Raw genomic sequence first — 15,472 nt, forward strand, 5'->3', positions numbered from 1 at the left:
AACTATACAAAGGGCCCCAAAGTGCCACCGGAGATCAAAACAGAGGTGATAGCATGGATAAAGAGAAAAGATTCTATTAAGCAAGAAAAGGCAGCTGTTCAAGATGATATTAGAGAAGAACTCCGCAATGATAATCTTGGCAATCAAACAAGTCTGTACAATGACGATAACGACAATGATGATGATGATGATGGATTTCAGTATCCACCAGACATACACCCTGCAGAACGACAAGATTATCGTGCTGCAGTAAGACGATCAACCGTAGATCGTGATAAGAACTCTCAGTTTAGTAGAAGTGCAAGATTTCAATTTCCAAAACAATCGAGAGGCGGTAGTAGCAGTCAACAACCGCAACAAGTTGATCGATCAAAAACCTATCGGTACTCATTTCCTGAGCCTCCAGTAGCAATGCCATCAAAAGATAGTCGATCAAAACAAAGCACAATTAAATCATTACTAAAAGGTGGTAGAGAACTGTTGGCAACAATGGTGTCCAAATACCACATATATGATGCTGTCCTTTTTAACAAAGCTGATTCTCCACATTTCCAAAACATGTTGACTACAGCTGGAAGCGGAACAGGTGGTAGAGGTGAAAGATATGAATATGGACAATCTTCTGTGGATGGAGGATTCCAATTTACCTGTGAAGGTAATTTTGATCATGCCACCCAAGATGAAGACCACGGAGTGAGAACAGCTGGTCATGGTGCTCAAGAGAAGACCCGATATGGGAGGAGGACTAGAGGTGCAACTGATGATCAAAGTACGCCATCTGATGTTTCTTCAATTGCCTTAAGTTTTGACTCTATCAGTTTAGGCACAGAGCGCAGTGGGATCTCAAATGAATCTCATGAAAGCAACAATCAATTTAGTTATGATGCTTATGGATATAATCAATATGGAGAAGTACATGATCAGTCATCTAGTTGGTTCATCCTTATTATCCCCTTATAGGGGAAACAGTCGGCAGCTCTAAAGAGATCTATAACTATCATATTCATCACTACAATTCGCACTATATGGGTCATATGTCTTGGTCTGATTATTGCATTTTCGTAGACCAGCGAACGGCTTTTCAACCGCCTAGAGCCTCTTTTTGAATATAGATGAAGTTGACATTCATATGTATTTATATATAGTTCTAAATTGACTTTTTTCAAAAACGATATTTTCGTACACTGTATCCACGATATATCCTCGATATATCCGATATCTCCCTTTTTCAAAGTACCGATAGATATGAAAATACCGATATTTAAAACCTTGGACTTATACTTATACCATTGTGAGGTGTTGGTCTTTTGTTAAACATCTGTTTTCTCATAGTTTGATATGATGAATCATGAATTGACTAAGCTTTAGGATGATTATGAATTTCTGACTTGCCCTTGTGCACACTTCATAGTTACTAAATCTGAAGCAGTAGCATTCTTGTTGCTTTGAGAATTGATAGTCCAAGTGGAAGACTGTAAGATTATTGTGGACTTATCAATACTCAAAAAGGAAAGCAACAAGTTAGCTACGTTCCTTGCAGAATAAGTAACTAGACAATGTTGGTAATATTCTATTCATATCCTGATTCTTTATGGATACGTTTTGTTTTATGGCCATTACTTATATCATAAGTAACCATAGTTGTACATGTATGTGTTCATTATGCCTATATGCAATAGGACTGGGAATCCTTTATGGGAGGTACCTAGTTCTATAATGCCTATAAAAAGAGATCTTGGTCCCTGCTTTAGCAATGATAAGCAATTCATCAACACTGCCCCATGAAGAGAGATTGCCTAAAGAATTGCTCAGAGGAGAAGTACCATGATCAACCATGTATGTTGCAGGTTAGTACCAAGTACAATAAATCTTCATCTTAACTGTAATGAATAAACATGTTCTTATATTGAGTACACTATACATATCTATAATCTTAATTTACATGATTTCCATAAATCCTACTTGTGCAAGGGATGATCCTGTTATTGGAAAAATATCCCTTTAAATAAAGTGAAGAAGGCACTCAAAGCAGAAATCATGAAACTTAATCCTCTAGCAAGACCTCAAAATTGGTGTGTACATACCCTATCTATGATCCACATATGAGATTTTATTCTTTGTATCAGTCAGGCAGAAAGAAAGGGGGAAAAAAAAGGAAGATCTACACACTAATGTGGATAGTTAAGAACTAACTGTTGGACCATCTTAATGCTCAGGGAGAATTGCTGACAATGCATAATGGGAGAGTTCATTATATTATCTTGATTCTTGACCAAATCTATACCAAATACGTGCAGAGTTGAAATTGGTGAGCAGTATAATTTATATCACCAGTGAGAGTCCATGAACTTTTTACATTGAATTTTATATCACCAGAGTATATCTTTACAATTGTATGCAGAGAATAAATTTCATCCCTGGAGTTGGAAGTTAATCATTATGTCTACTGAATGACAGTAATATTCCGTAATATTGATTATGTATATGATGTTGTAGAGAATTGTAATTGTGTATTTATTATTGATAATAGGAGCCCTTTATATAGGGAGTTACAAAGTACACAAAAGGTAATAGAATCCGAATACATTGAATACCTAGAACATTCTCCTATTACAACTCTAAACCCTAGTTTGTAGAGGTACACATTATGTCGACATCCTTCAACACTCCCCATTGTGCCGCTCAAACTTGGTGATTATGCTTTGATTGTTGCCTTACTAAAAACCTTGCCAGGTAACAAAAACCTTGTGGGACAAAAATAACCCTGGTCGAAGGACAAAAAGAGCACAACACGTCATTCACTCTTCGAGATCGAACATGTAGACATCATACCTCCCCCTGATGTCAATATCTCCCCCTAATTGCTACAATCATGGGAGTTCGGATAACTTTCTCAATCTGATGCTCTTCACATGTTTCTCGAAGGTGGATTTAGGTAACGACTTAGTAAATAAGTCCGCTACATTATCCTCATATCGGATTTGGTTCACTTCAATATTTAGAAGTGTCTGTTGTTGCTGATTGTAAAAGAACTTAGGCGATATATGCTTGGTGTTATCGCCCTTGATGAAACCTAACTTCATTTGCTCAATACAAGCTGCATTATCTTCATATATGCATGTAGGTTCATCTGTGGTAGACTTCAAACCACAAGTTCCTCAAATGTGTCTAACTATAGACCTTAGCCATATGCATTCTCGCACAGTTTCATGTAGAGCAATAATCTCTACATGATTTGAGGAAATAGCAACAAGGGTCTGCTTTGTAGACCTCCAAGATATCGCAGTGCTTCCCATGGTAAAGATATAACCCATTTGGGAGCGACCTTTGTGAGGGTCAGATAGATACCCTGCATTAGCAAAACCCATCAAGACATCGTTGTCATTTTGATGGAGGGGAGAAGGAGCACGGAAGGTGGCGTTTTGCCTTGTGGAGTCCGATCCCACACTTCCGGTATTTCTTTTCTCTCTATAGGGATAAAATAAGCCCATATCTATCGTACATTTTAAGTAATGAAAGATTGTCTTTATACCAGTCCAATGGCGTTGCGTTGGCGCAGGGCTACATCTAGCCAACAAGTTCATAACAAATGAGGTGTCCGGTCTTGTATTGTGTTAATTACAATAATGCACCTATTGCACTTAGGTAAGACACTTCTACTAATTAACATGTCTTCGTCATCATCCCTGGGACGAAACGTATCCCTCTTAGGGTCAAGACTACAGACGACCATGGGAGTGCATCCTTGACATTATCAAAATGTCAAAGCATTTATTGACACTATATACAAGTTCTAAATCTAGACAAAACCGTGTTCTCCCAAGGTCCTTCATCTTAAACTGGATTTCAGGTGTTCATCGGTTTCCCTTAACTCTCAAGGGTTCCAATTATGTTTATCAACATAAACCGTGACAATTGCAAATCCAGAACTTGTCATGAAAACGCAGGGGCATAGTTCATCATATCCCTTCCTAATCAAGTAGTCACTTTAGTGAGCGTTTCACCCTCATTGCAAACGCGCTCCGTGGTCAAGAGCCACTTGATTTGGGTAAATGAAGTCCACAAGAACCTTCATTATATTCCGTATCTAGATCCCCATAGAGATACGTAGTGACCACATTCGTAAGCTGCATGTTTAGTTATTTGGAAACTACCAAACTGACAAGGTAGTGGAGTGCAATGACATCCATTACGAGAGAATATGTCTTCTCGTAGTCGATTCCAAGGCGTTTTGTGAGAAGCCTTGCACCATAAGGCAAGATTATCATCTCTTTTTCTCATCACGCTATCTAACGAAGACCTATTAATGTCAACAGGTTTTATGTTAGGAGGCGTTGGCATCTTAGGCCCAAAATCCTTCCTCTTCGTTAGGGAATCCAATTCAACCTGGATCACATCTTTCCATTTAGGCCAATTTTTCTACTTTGGCATTCTTCAACAGAGTAAGGTTCGATGTCATTGGTCTCAATAATTCCACGTCCTCATGTACGCTAGTGTAGTTCGTAGAGATCTCTATATTCTCAGGAATTGGTACTAACATTGAGGCGTCCCCCAACGATGTCTCTTGGACATAACCACAATCCATAATATTCTCATGAGACGGATTTTGAGTATCAATGATCAATGGATCAAGTTGTGCCAAACTCGTTCTCTTCGTAGGGCGAGAATCTATCGAACCTATAGGTCTCCTACGCTCTCTAGCGGAACCCATGGCCTATGACGCCATTATGCCACCTTGTGGAGTCACCATACCGCCATCCATGGTAGTGGTGCCGTACCCATCTCCTCTGGGTGGCACCATGTCCTCCTGTGGGGACATCAATCCTTGCAGACATGTTTGCAGTAGGTATATGTGATCTCGTCACTTTTAGGGGATCAAGATGAGACATAGTGGGGACAGACCACGACAATTCCTGTCGTTCCTGTTGAACGTTGACGTTCTAATCTCCCCCTAACGACGGCAAGACTGTCTCATCAAAGTGACAATCCGCAAATCCAGCGAAAAAAGAGATCGCCTGTCAAGGGTTCTACATAGCGGACTTAGAGTTGGAGACTCATGTCCAACACAAATGTATATATGCATTCGTTGCAATGACTCATGTAGATGCATTGTGGCGGCGCAATTGGCACATGAACCGCACACTCAAATATGCATAAGTATGAGATATTAGACTCGAACCCAGTCACTAGTTGTAACGCAAATAAAAGTTGAGTGGCTGCTATAAGTCGTAGATGAATTAGCGTAGATGAATTAGCATAGCTGCATGCGATATTGCATAACCCAAGCAGAAATATTGGTGCACATTACCAATGTCCGGGCTACCATCGTAGTCGTTTAATGGTGGCTTTTCCGCGAGACCAATTGGGTGTGTACATGGGAATATGATACTTGATATCAATACCCAATGATATGCAATAGTCATCGAAAATTTTCGATGTAAACTCTCTAGCATTTTCAAGTCGAATTGACTGAACGGGATGATCCGGGTAGTGAGCCCGTAGCCATATGATTTGGGCTAGGAGTTCATCTTAAGCAGCATTATGAGTAGAAGATAGTGCGACACGTGACCAGCGTGTCCACATATCAACCAACAGCATAAAACATCTAAGCAGTCCGCAAGTTGGTTGAGTCGATCCACAGAATCCCCTTGGATTCTTTGTAAGTGAAATTATTCTTTTAGTGTCCTTTGCATAGGATGGTCGTGATCCTTAAAAAACAGGCTTTACAGAACGAAAGATTGGCCTTATAATCAACCAATGAAGGTTTTGGTTGAGCCAGAATGTCACAATTTACTTTGAGAAATAGAGAGAGGAGCCAAGTCTCCATACATGGCGTCAATGCCATGTATTGGCCGCAGGGGGTAGGCGGTGCTGGACATGTGTGGCCAGTCTTGCACAATCATGGAGCCATGAGGAGCATGTGCAGCTCCTCGAACCAATTCTTGGTTCTTACTTCTTTTCGTTCTGAAAAATGGATGTCCATGTGAAGTCTTTAATACACGGATCATCATGTCACGACCTGGGTGTCCCAAACGGTCATGCCAAAGCCTATATGTGTCAGAATCCCATAAACCATCTCTCATGACATGGTTGGATTCAATGACTCGAATAGTGGTTGCATACAACCCACTAGAGCGACACATAAGTTTCTCTAATACTCGATTATGTCCGTAGTCATTAAAGGTGATGCAAAGGAACTCTTGTCCATTCTCACAATGTGTTTCCACATGAAAACCATTGGCTTTTATATCTTTCAAATAAAGTTTGAATTAAGGTATGTCCAAGACATTAAGTAAAAGAATCGACACTTTATTAATAGCCAATAATTACATCAAAGTTTCTTAACCAAAGTCTAATCCAAAATAAAAATCAAACTTAGACAAATTGTAGTCACTCAATCCGTTTGGTAACTCCAATCAAATATGACCAGGGAAGTAGATAGAGATGTCAGTGGAGCTAGGCTCTCTTAAGTACCACTAATCTCAATCACTTTCCTAGACATCATACTTCATTGGATGCGCCACTTGAGAAAGAGTTAATACAAAATTGTCATTTATTGATTAAGGCATAATTGCCATTACATAATTCTTGGAAAAATAAAAGACTATTTGAAATAAAAATCTGCGGCATTTTGTCTTCATCGCCAGATTTAAAGTCTTTTTGAACTTGATGTCTTGATCACCATGATGCGGCTACCTTCTTAGGTACATTGAAAATTCAGGTCCATTGATCAGACATTCCATATCAGAAATAGACACCATGAAGAGGATTCTCCCTTGATTGAGGCGCATTGGCACAATGTGCATGGTCCCTAGGACCAGAGGCGTTGGAAAATTATGACCATGGCCAACGTTGGCTCTATGGTTTCCAACCCTTCTTCCCTCAAAGTCACGGCTCCTATGGTGGCGTGATTGTCGCCTTTGGCGACTACCTTCATGAGCATTTCGATCATATGGATCATGACGTCGATGGCGACTTTCTCTAGCCATGGGACGATGCTCTTGATGGCCATCTTGAGGTCTATCAATTTCTTTGTTCATAGCTTCAATAAGCTGTTGAAAACTTGTGATCCATCTTGCATTTATATGAGTCCGAAATAAATCACAGGACCTTATAGCATAGACAGGGAAGGTATTAAGGGTTTTCTCAATCAATTGTTCTTCTGTGATCGTCTTGCCACAGAAGTGCATCATTGCTCTGATGCGGAGGGCTTCCGAATAAAATTGTATGACTGTATCAAAGTCAGAGAAGCGAAGATCATTCCATTCTGCTTCTAAATTCAGAAGGATGGAGTCACGAATCATTGCCATATCGTTCACGAAGCGCTTGCCAAAGCTTTATAGCGCTATCCTCATTTATGAACTCAAACTGGATGTCACTATCCATGTGACGTTTCATGAAGGCAAGTGCCCTGGAAATATCTTTCTCAGTTTGAGGGTCTGGAGCTGTTTCTATAGGACAAAGCTCTTGGATTGTATGCAATAAGTCACGGGCAATAAGGTGGAGCTCAACATCTTGATCCCACGTTAGGTATTTTTTGCCTGCATAATCCAATGGAACAAAATCAAATATGTTCGAGTTTGACATCCTGAAAAAGGGTAAAACAAGAACGAATTAGTTTCGGAGCTAAACTTCCACGAAAACTAATAATAATAAGATGGGTAAAATCCTCAAATGGTACCCGAATCATTACGAAATGCACTTTTTGGTACCTACAAATTTTCAGGGAGTCTAGTAGTACCTGTAGTATCTCTCCGTTAACCCTTTTAGTACTTCCGTCAATTATTTCGTTAAAGTAGGGATAAAATCGTAAAAATCCTATTTTTTTTACAAATTTTTTATAAAACTAAATTAAACTTGGTTAAAAAAAAAAAAAAAAGAGCTAGAATTGAATTTAATTAGTGAATATCTACATTTACCATTTACTTACTACTTCCATTGGTTAATTCTATTAATTGTTTGAGAAAAAATTATCTCATTAGTTGACCAAATAAATATATATTAATTTTTATAAAAAATAACTAAACACAAACAAAATACTTAAATTAATTACCCCAGGTAACCCGAGAATAGGGAAGAACGGATTGGGTATTATTTTTATTTTTTATATGTCAAATTACTTTTTAATTATAGACCTTCAATATATTATAATACTATAATTCTAGATATGAATGAAAATACTATTTTACCCTTGTTATTTTACTCACATGAGTCTCACATGGCCGCCACGTAGGCCTTTTTAACGGAATAATGGACGGAGGTACCATAGGGGCTAAAGGAGGAATTGTGCAGGTACCACTAGACTCTCTAAAAATTTATAGGTACTAAAAAGTGCATTTCGTGATAATTCGGGTACCATTTGAGGATTTTACTTTCGAGCTATGCTACCAAGAAATCAATTTCCAAGAATAATTGGATTAGACCGAAATATTGATGTTAATATGGTCACAATTTGATGCTTGCGGACGCTCTTAGTCCGAATATTATGAACACTCTTAGTTCATTGATTACGAACGCTTTTAGTTCGTTTAGCGTGAATCCCCACAATTCCGCTTATTAAATAATCGAACCCATGTTCATATTATACAAATCCTGCAGCAAATAAAGGAATTTAAAAGACAAGAAAGCAGCAACTTTAATCACAAAGCTTACTTGATGATTCGGGGCTTACGAACATGCGCGTGTTGGAGCAGGCGTGTTAAGGATTGCAGATGTTGCTTCAATCCTAAGCTAGGATTGCAATGGCCGTTCGATCCTAATCTGGGATTGTAACTTGCGGCAGTGGGCTGCAGTGCTTGCGGCAGGAGGCTGCGGGGCTTGAAACCGTGAAAGGATTGCATACGTGCTATCGATCCTGGGTCGGGATTGCAAAAGCTGCTTCAATCCTAATCTGGGATTGTAACTTGAGGCAGTGGGCTGCAGTGCTTGCGGCAGGAGGCTGCGGGGCTTGAAACCGTGAAAAGATTGCAGATGCTACTTCAATCCTAAGTTAGGATTGCGGTGGCTGTTCGATCCTAAGATAGGATTGCAGTGGCTGTTTGATCCTAAGCTAGGATTGCAGTCGGTTTGCAATCCTGGTCGTGTCAGAGGGTTGGAACGCAGGGTTGTAGTGGCTTGCGGGGCAGCAGGAGCGCGGGCGTGTTTCTTGGCGGGCTGGCAAGCGCACAGGTGAGCTGGGTGTGCAGTAGGAGCGCAGGAAGGCAGCAGTGCGTTTGATACGCGGGGCAGCAGCAAGGCAGCGAACGTGCAAGGTAGGTTGCAAGGCTGCAGAGGCTTCAAGGTTGGGTGCTAGGTTCGTTAGCTGCAGGGACAGCAAAGAGGCTTGCGGCAGGTTTAGGGTTTTTTTTCTTTTAAGCTAGGGTTAGGGCTCGTGCTGATAACGTGTTGTAGAGAATTGCAATTGTGTGTTTATTATTGATAATAGGAGCCCTTTATATAGGGAGTTAAAAAGTACACAAAATGTAATAGAATCCGAATACATTGAATACCTAGAACCTTCTCCTATTACAACTCTAAACCCAAGTTTGTGAAGACACACATTATGTCGACATCCTTCAACATATGACTATTTATAGCCCAAACAGGGAGGTTGAGTATAAGAGCTTAGTTGAGCAGGGGAAGCTGCAACATGATCCGAATCAAGTAGCCGTGGCTTCTCAATTGGAATACTTGCTCGGGAGATTAGAGTTGTATGAGAAAGATATAGAGGAATATCATATAAGAGTTTTTCAATTGAGCCTAATTTTAAAGTTTGAGGATTGAAAGCTAGAATCTTTATCTTCAACTTTTGCAGGCAAGCCTTATGAATTGGGAGAAGAGAATGCAGTGGAGGATTTTAATGGAGGAAGCTGAGAATATGCAGAAGGACAGCATGTGGACATCAGTGAACAACCAAAGGAATAAGCTTTTCCAGAGATGGATGTGCGAGTAAGCCAGACTAGACCGCAGCTTATTGAAAATGCTTAGAAAATTTGTACTATTTTGCTTTTCTGTATTCTTCTATTATACCTGCTGCAAAAACCTTGGAATTTAAATTCCATCATAGGGATAGAATTTGTACAGATGTAATGGCTCCATGCCCTTTAGATTGAAATTGTATGTGATATTATTTATGTGCTTTCTAGGACGTATTCAGAGAACCCTGGAATTGGAATTTGAAATTTTTTTATTGTTTTGTTTCTTTGGGGTTCAATTGCTCCAGGGGTTTTTGGATCTCAAACCTAAATTCAAGAAATTAATTGTGAAATGTGATGCATCTCAAGAGTTGGCCATAATTAATGGTTTAACAAGATTTGTATTGTTTAACATCGATGCTAATATGTTTATATGTATTCTGTAGGTATGCTATTGATTTGTTTTATTTGAGGTGAGAAAAGGAATCTAGAAGATAATTATCTCAGTTCTTGATTGTGCTCATGGCCTACGTAAGTGTGGCTCCTTCAATGGATTAAGACACCTCTTCAAATCCCTAATTCCATCTCTGATCTTGAAAATTTCCTGATTTGAGTTTTTTGTGTGGATTTTTTGTAGTGGACACTGCTGTGAAGAAGAAGGTTGAGGAGATAATGGCCATTGCCACCGGCCACGAGCTAGGAGCGTGCAGCTGAAGTTGAGGTGACATTTCTGTTTTCTGAATTTCATTTATGTATTCTTCCAACTTTGTGTTTATGCTATTTAGAAATTGGGTTATTATCACAAATGGTACCTGAACTTATCCTCTATTTTATCGATGGTACCTGAACTTCAATTTTGATCACAACCAGTACCCGAACTTTTCGACTTCATTTTAAATAGTACCTAAGGCCACCTTCGGTCACTATCCTGACCAAAAAAAACCAAATCTAAACAAAATAATAATAATAAATCAAGTTCAAGGCAAGTCTATTTCCAAAAAAATCATCACTATATATGATCGCAACCCTTGAAATCATCACTATGATCGCCTCACATGCCGTTTTTAGTCAAAATATTGACCGGAGGTGGCTCTAGGTACCATTTAAAATGAAATCGAAAAGTTCGGGTACTGGTTGTGATCAAAATTGAAGTTCAGGTACCATCGATAAGATTGAGGTATAGTTCAGGTACCATTTGAGATAATAACCCTTAGAAATTCATTTGATATGTTGTGTTTGTTGGAATGGAAAATGTTGGATAAGTTGAGATTGTGAGTGAATGTAGAATCTTGCTTTTATTTCGTTAGTTGTTATTGTAGCTCAGCTGAGTTTTAAATTACGAGTAATATTTCCTTTCCGATGATGCAAGTTCAGAAGCTAAAGGAGTATTTTTATGAATCAATAATATACTGGTTTTACTGATTTACATTTTTCAACTTTCTCAGGGAAAGAATATCATGGAAATCGACCATCCCAAAGGTCCTTTCGGCACAAGGTCAGTTTGATATGAAATTTTAGTAAAATTGGATGTTGAAGAACTTGATACTGATTTGTTTCTTTTTTTTTCTCTTTCCTCTTTGGGTAAGTTTAAATGTTGAAGAAGTCTAATGGTCCGAAATTATATGCAGGCATAGATGGACAGGGAGATATGAAGCTCATTTATGGGACAAAAGGTCTTGGCATCCAACAGAAAGGAAGAAGGGAAAGAAAATTTATCTGGGTAAGTACTTAATTTCTAGCTACTCATAACCACTTAATTGTCAGACAGACATATCTTAAATCAGCTAACACAATCATAAATTCATAACCACTTAATTGTCAGATATACATATCTTAAATCAACTAACACAATGAATTTACAAGGGCTTATGGTGAAGATGAATCCTCAGCAGGAGTGTATGATTTGGTAGTACTCAAGTACTGGGGAACATCAACTTTTACAAATTCCCAGTGTCCGATTACGAGAATGAATTTGATCTGTTGAACACTCTTCTAACAAGAGAAAAATACTGGGCCTCTCTAAGAAGGTATTTATTCACCTTCAAATTAATAGGCATTGAGCAGCGTACCTTAATAGTTGTAAAAATTTCAAGTCTCTGACTTTTTATTTTCTATTTACAGGAGAAGCAGTGGCTAGATGTTGAGATTTCTTCACTTCCTGTTCAAAGCCATATTATCAAATGGCATATATAGTTACATTGTTTGAGACTTTAAGGAACCTTACGTGCTACAAAAATCTTCTGAAGAACTCTTGGAGCTCATTGTGTGAGAGTTCCGGTGGCAGAACCATTAGCCATTTTCTTTTATTATTTTTGCTATGTTTTCTTGACCTTTCATGATGTATTGTGCAATGATTTCTCAACTGTCATTTAGGCTTTAATTCAATTAGTTCAACTTCCCTGTGACTATTTTTTGTAAATCAATTTTTTTGCTTTCTATCATATTTCAGGCTAAGCAGATGGAATCATACAGAAACTGATGGTTAATCCGGGCAGCATAATTAAGTTATAGTTATAATTTGATGAGAGAGATCTTGGTACTTGGAAAAAGAGTTGTATGGTTCATAGAAACTAATCAATGATCTGGGCAGCAAAATTGAGCTGCAAGCAATGCATATATTTATGGGCAGGAACACACTTGATGGTTCTTCTGTTTGCATCTATTGGGGTTTGCTGTTCGGAAAAAAAAAATGTTTAGCGTCTTATATACAACAGATTTTATCTCTTTGACAATCGAGTATCGTGTGCTACTGCTTTCTAAATTATCAATTCAGTTGTGATTTTTGAATTCTGATATTTGTGCTTTCAGGGCCATTAATGCAGTATAAGAGCTTAGTTGAGCAAGGGAAGCTGCAACAGGATCTGAACCAAGTTTATGTATATGCAATTGATTTCACAGGCCATAATGAGAATAGATAAAGAGAGATGATTGAGGGGAGCTTTCCACCAATTAGAGAATTAGCATGGGCAATTCTCTGAATCTGATGCAAGGGTTCTCTTTAGGCATCTGATTCGGGTAGTTTTATACCGTCATGAAAATGGGATGAGAGTTGAAGGCTTTGGACAAAAGCCTTCTCATCTCCAATATAATTGGCAGACTATGGTCTTGCAACTTACGTCAGGGCTGGTACTTCAAATTTTCTTTGCTTTTTATGAGCTAGGTTTTTATTCCACTTTTAGTTAGTTGTCGCCCCTATACTTTGATATCAGATATCTGACAATATATTAGATTCATGGTATAGCTTTTACTGTTGCTTAGTCTATCCTCTACTAAGTAAAAGCTAACTCATGCATCAGAACTAATTATTGCATGCCATAGAAAAGTCTTACCTGTTCCTCCATGACCATATAAGCAAACAAAATAAAACAAAGTAAAATTTCAGGACACAAATCTTATCTCATAGTTTCAGTAAGCAGCCTAATTTTTTTTTCTTATTATCCCCTTCTTAGTAGTGGAGAGAAGAAAACACCTGGAAATCATATCTAACGAAGTCTTATTTTCAGCAACATGGCAATGTGTGCTTGGGGATATTGAATGGCTCTGAAGTAGAACGGAAGTATTGAACATTATAGGAGATACACTGACAAAAACAAAACCCCTCACGCAGTAATTTTTTTTCATCTCTTCTGTAGTCAAATTCTGATGTCTTTGTTATTGTTCTGTTTACAGATATTACTTTGCTAGATAAAATTGTCATATAACCAGCAAATTGGATTGGTTTCAGCAAATTGCAGTAGGCTTCCCGAGTCCTGTTATGAAGATTAGTGTTCTGGTGTTTTCATTTTTGATGATAATACTTGCCTTTTTGTGTTGGTTCAGATTGTCTCACTTGAACAAATTAAACTCCTGGGTTATTATCATAAATGGTACCTGAACTATACCTCAATCTTATCGATGGTACCTGAACTTTAATTTTGATCACAATCAGTACCCGAACTTTTCGATTTCATTTTAAATGGTACGTAGAGCCACCTCCGATCACTATTCCAACTAAAAACGGCATGGGAGGCAATCATAGTGATGATTTTTTATGATTTCGAGGGTTACGATCATATATAGTGATGATTTTTTGGTAATAGACTTGTCTTGAACTTGTTTTTTTGTTTTTTGTTTTTTTAGATTTGGCTTTTTTGGCCGGAATAGTGATCGAAGGTGGCCTTAGGTACCATTTAAAATGAAATCGAAAAGTAACGTGAAAATGGTGCTATGTTATGACGACAAGGTTCTAAAAATCAGTCTGGGCGGCCGCCTAGGCGGCGCCTAGGCTTTGGGCGCCTCCATACCGTTCAGATTTTAGGCTAATCAATCGAGCTGGGCGCCGGGCTGAAAATCGGCCTCCTAGTCTGGCTAGGCGGAGCCTAGGCGGCCTAGGAGGGTCGTCCTGGGTGCTGGGCGCTGTACGATTAGGCACTGTGCGATTAATAAAACATCGAAAATAAAACTCAAAGTCTCAAACAATCCAAGTCGAAACCTAAACTCACTGCCGCCGTCTCTCTTCTCTCTCTCCCCGGCACGACCTCTCTCCCTCTCTCCGGCAAGGCCGCACGACCTCTATCTCTGACTGACTGACTCTCTATCTCATGAATTTCTGGGTTCAATTTCTGGGTTGAAATGTTTGAATTGGTAAGTTGAATGTCTGGGTTTAATGTTTTCAATTGATCTGTTCTGGGTTTTCAGTTAACGCCAAAATCGATCTTTCTCTCACTCTGTCATGGATTTCTGGGTTTTCACTGGTCTTGCTCTTGGAGTCTTGGTTTGATTCGGAAATCTTCAAGCTCGGGTAAGTTGCTGCCTTGCTCTTGGTTCTAATAATGTACAAATTGCTCTTGCTGCCTTGCTCTTGGTTCGATTTCAGTGAGGCCGCTTGGGTGTAGGAGAAAGCGGGAGAGTGCAGTCGGGCGAAGGAAGAGAGGAGACGGAGAGAAATTGGAACCCAGCAAAGGACTTTTCATTTGCTAATATTATAGAAGCATATGTTTGTGTGTACTTGCAGTTTGGCAGACGTGTAGCAAGCAGACGTGTAGCAATCATACACATTTAGCTAAATTGCACTAACGTGTACTGATATAACACACCTACCAAAAGAGTGCACTGATGATATAACAAACTCAATATCAATGAAAGGATAACAAACGTGTGATTGCTAAATTCTTAATCTTATACTATATTTTGACTAATTTTAAACTTGTAATTAATTGTTAGACTTTAAAAATATTTATTTATATAATTATATATCATAAAAATAATTAAAAAAATTTAAAAATAAAAACCGCCTAGGCCCCTAGGCGCTAGTCCCTGGATCACCGCCCGACTAGCGTCTAGCGTTTTTTAGAACATTGTATGACGAGATGGAGAATAAGATATCAATTTTGTCGATTGCTGAAGCAAAGAGGAATGAACTACAATATTTTCAAATCCAGTTGAAACTGTATATACAAATCACAATCATTTGCTGCGGGTTGAGAAACTACCTATCAACCAAGCAACGATACTTCATAATAAACAAAACAAATGGCAATGGGAATATACGACACACTTGAGAACTGCATTGCTACTAGCAGTGAACAACTAAATGTGAT

The sequence above is a fragment of the Rosa chinensis genome, chromosome 5, assembly GCF_002994745.2.
Source record: "Rosa chinensis cultivar Old Blush chromosome 5, RchiOBHm-V2, whole genome shotgun sequence".
In the NCBI taxonomy this organism is placed as follows: domain Eukaryota; kingdom Viridiplantae; phylum Streptophyta; class Magnoliopsida; order Rosales; family Rosaceae; genus Rosa; species Rosa chinensis.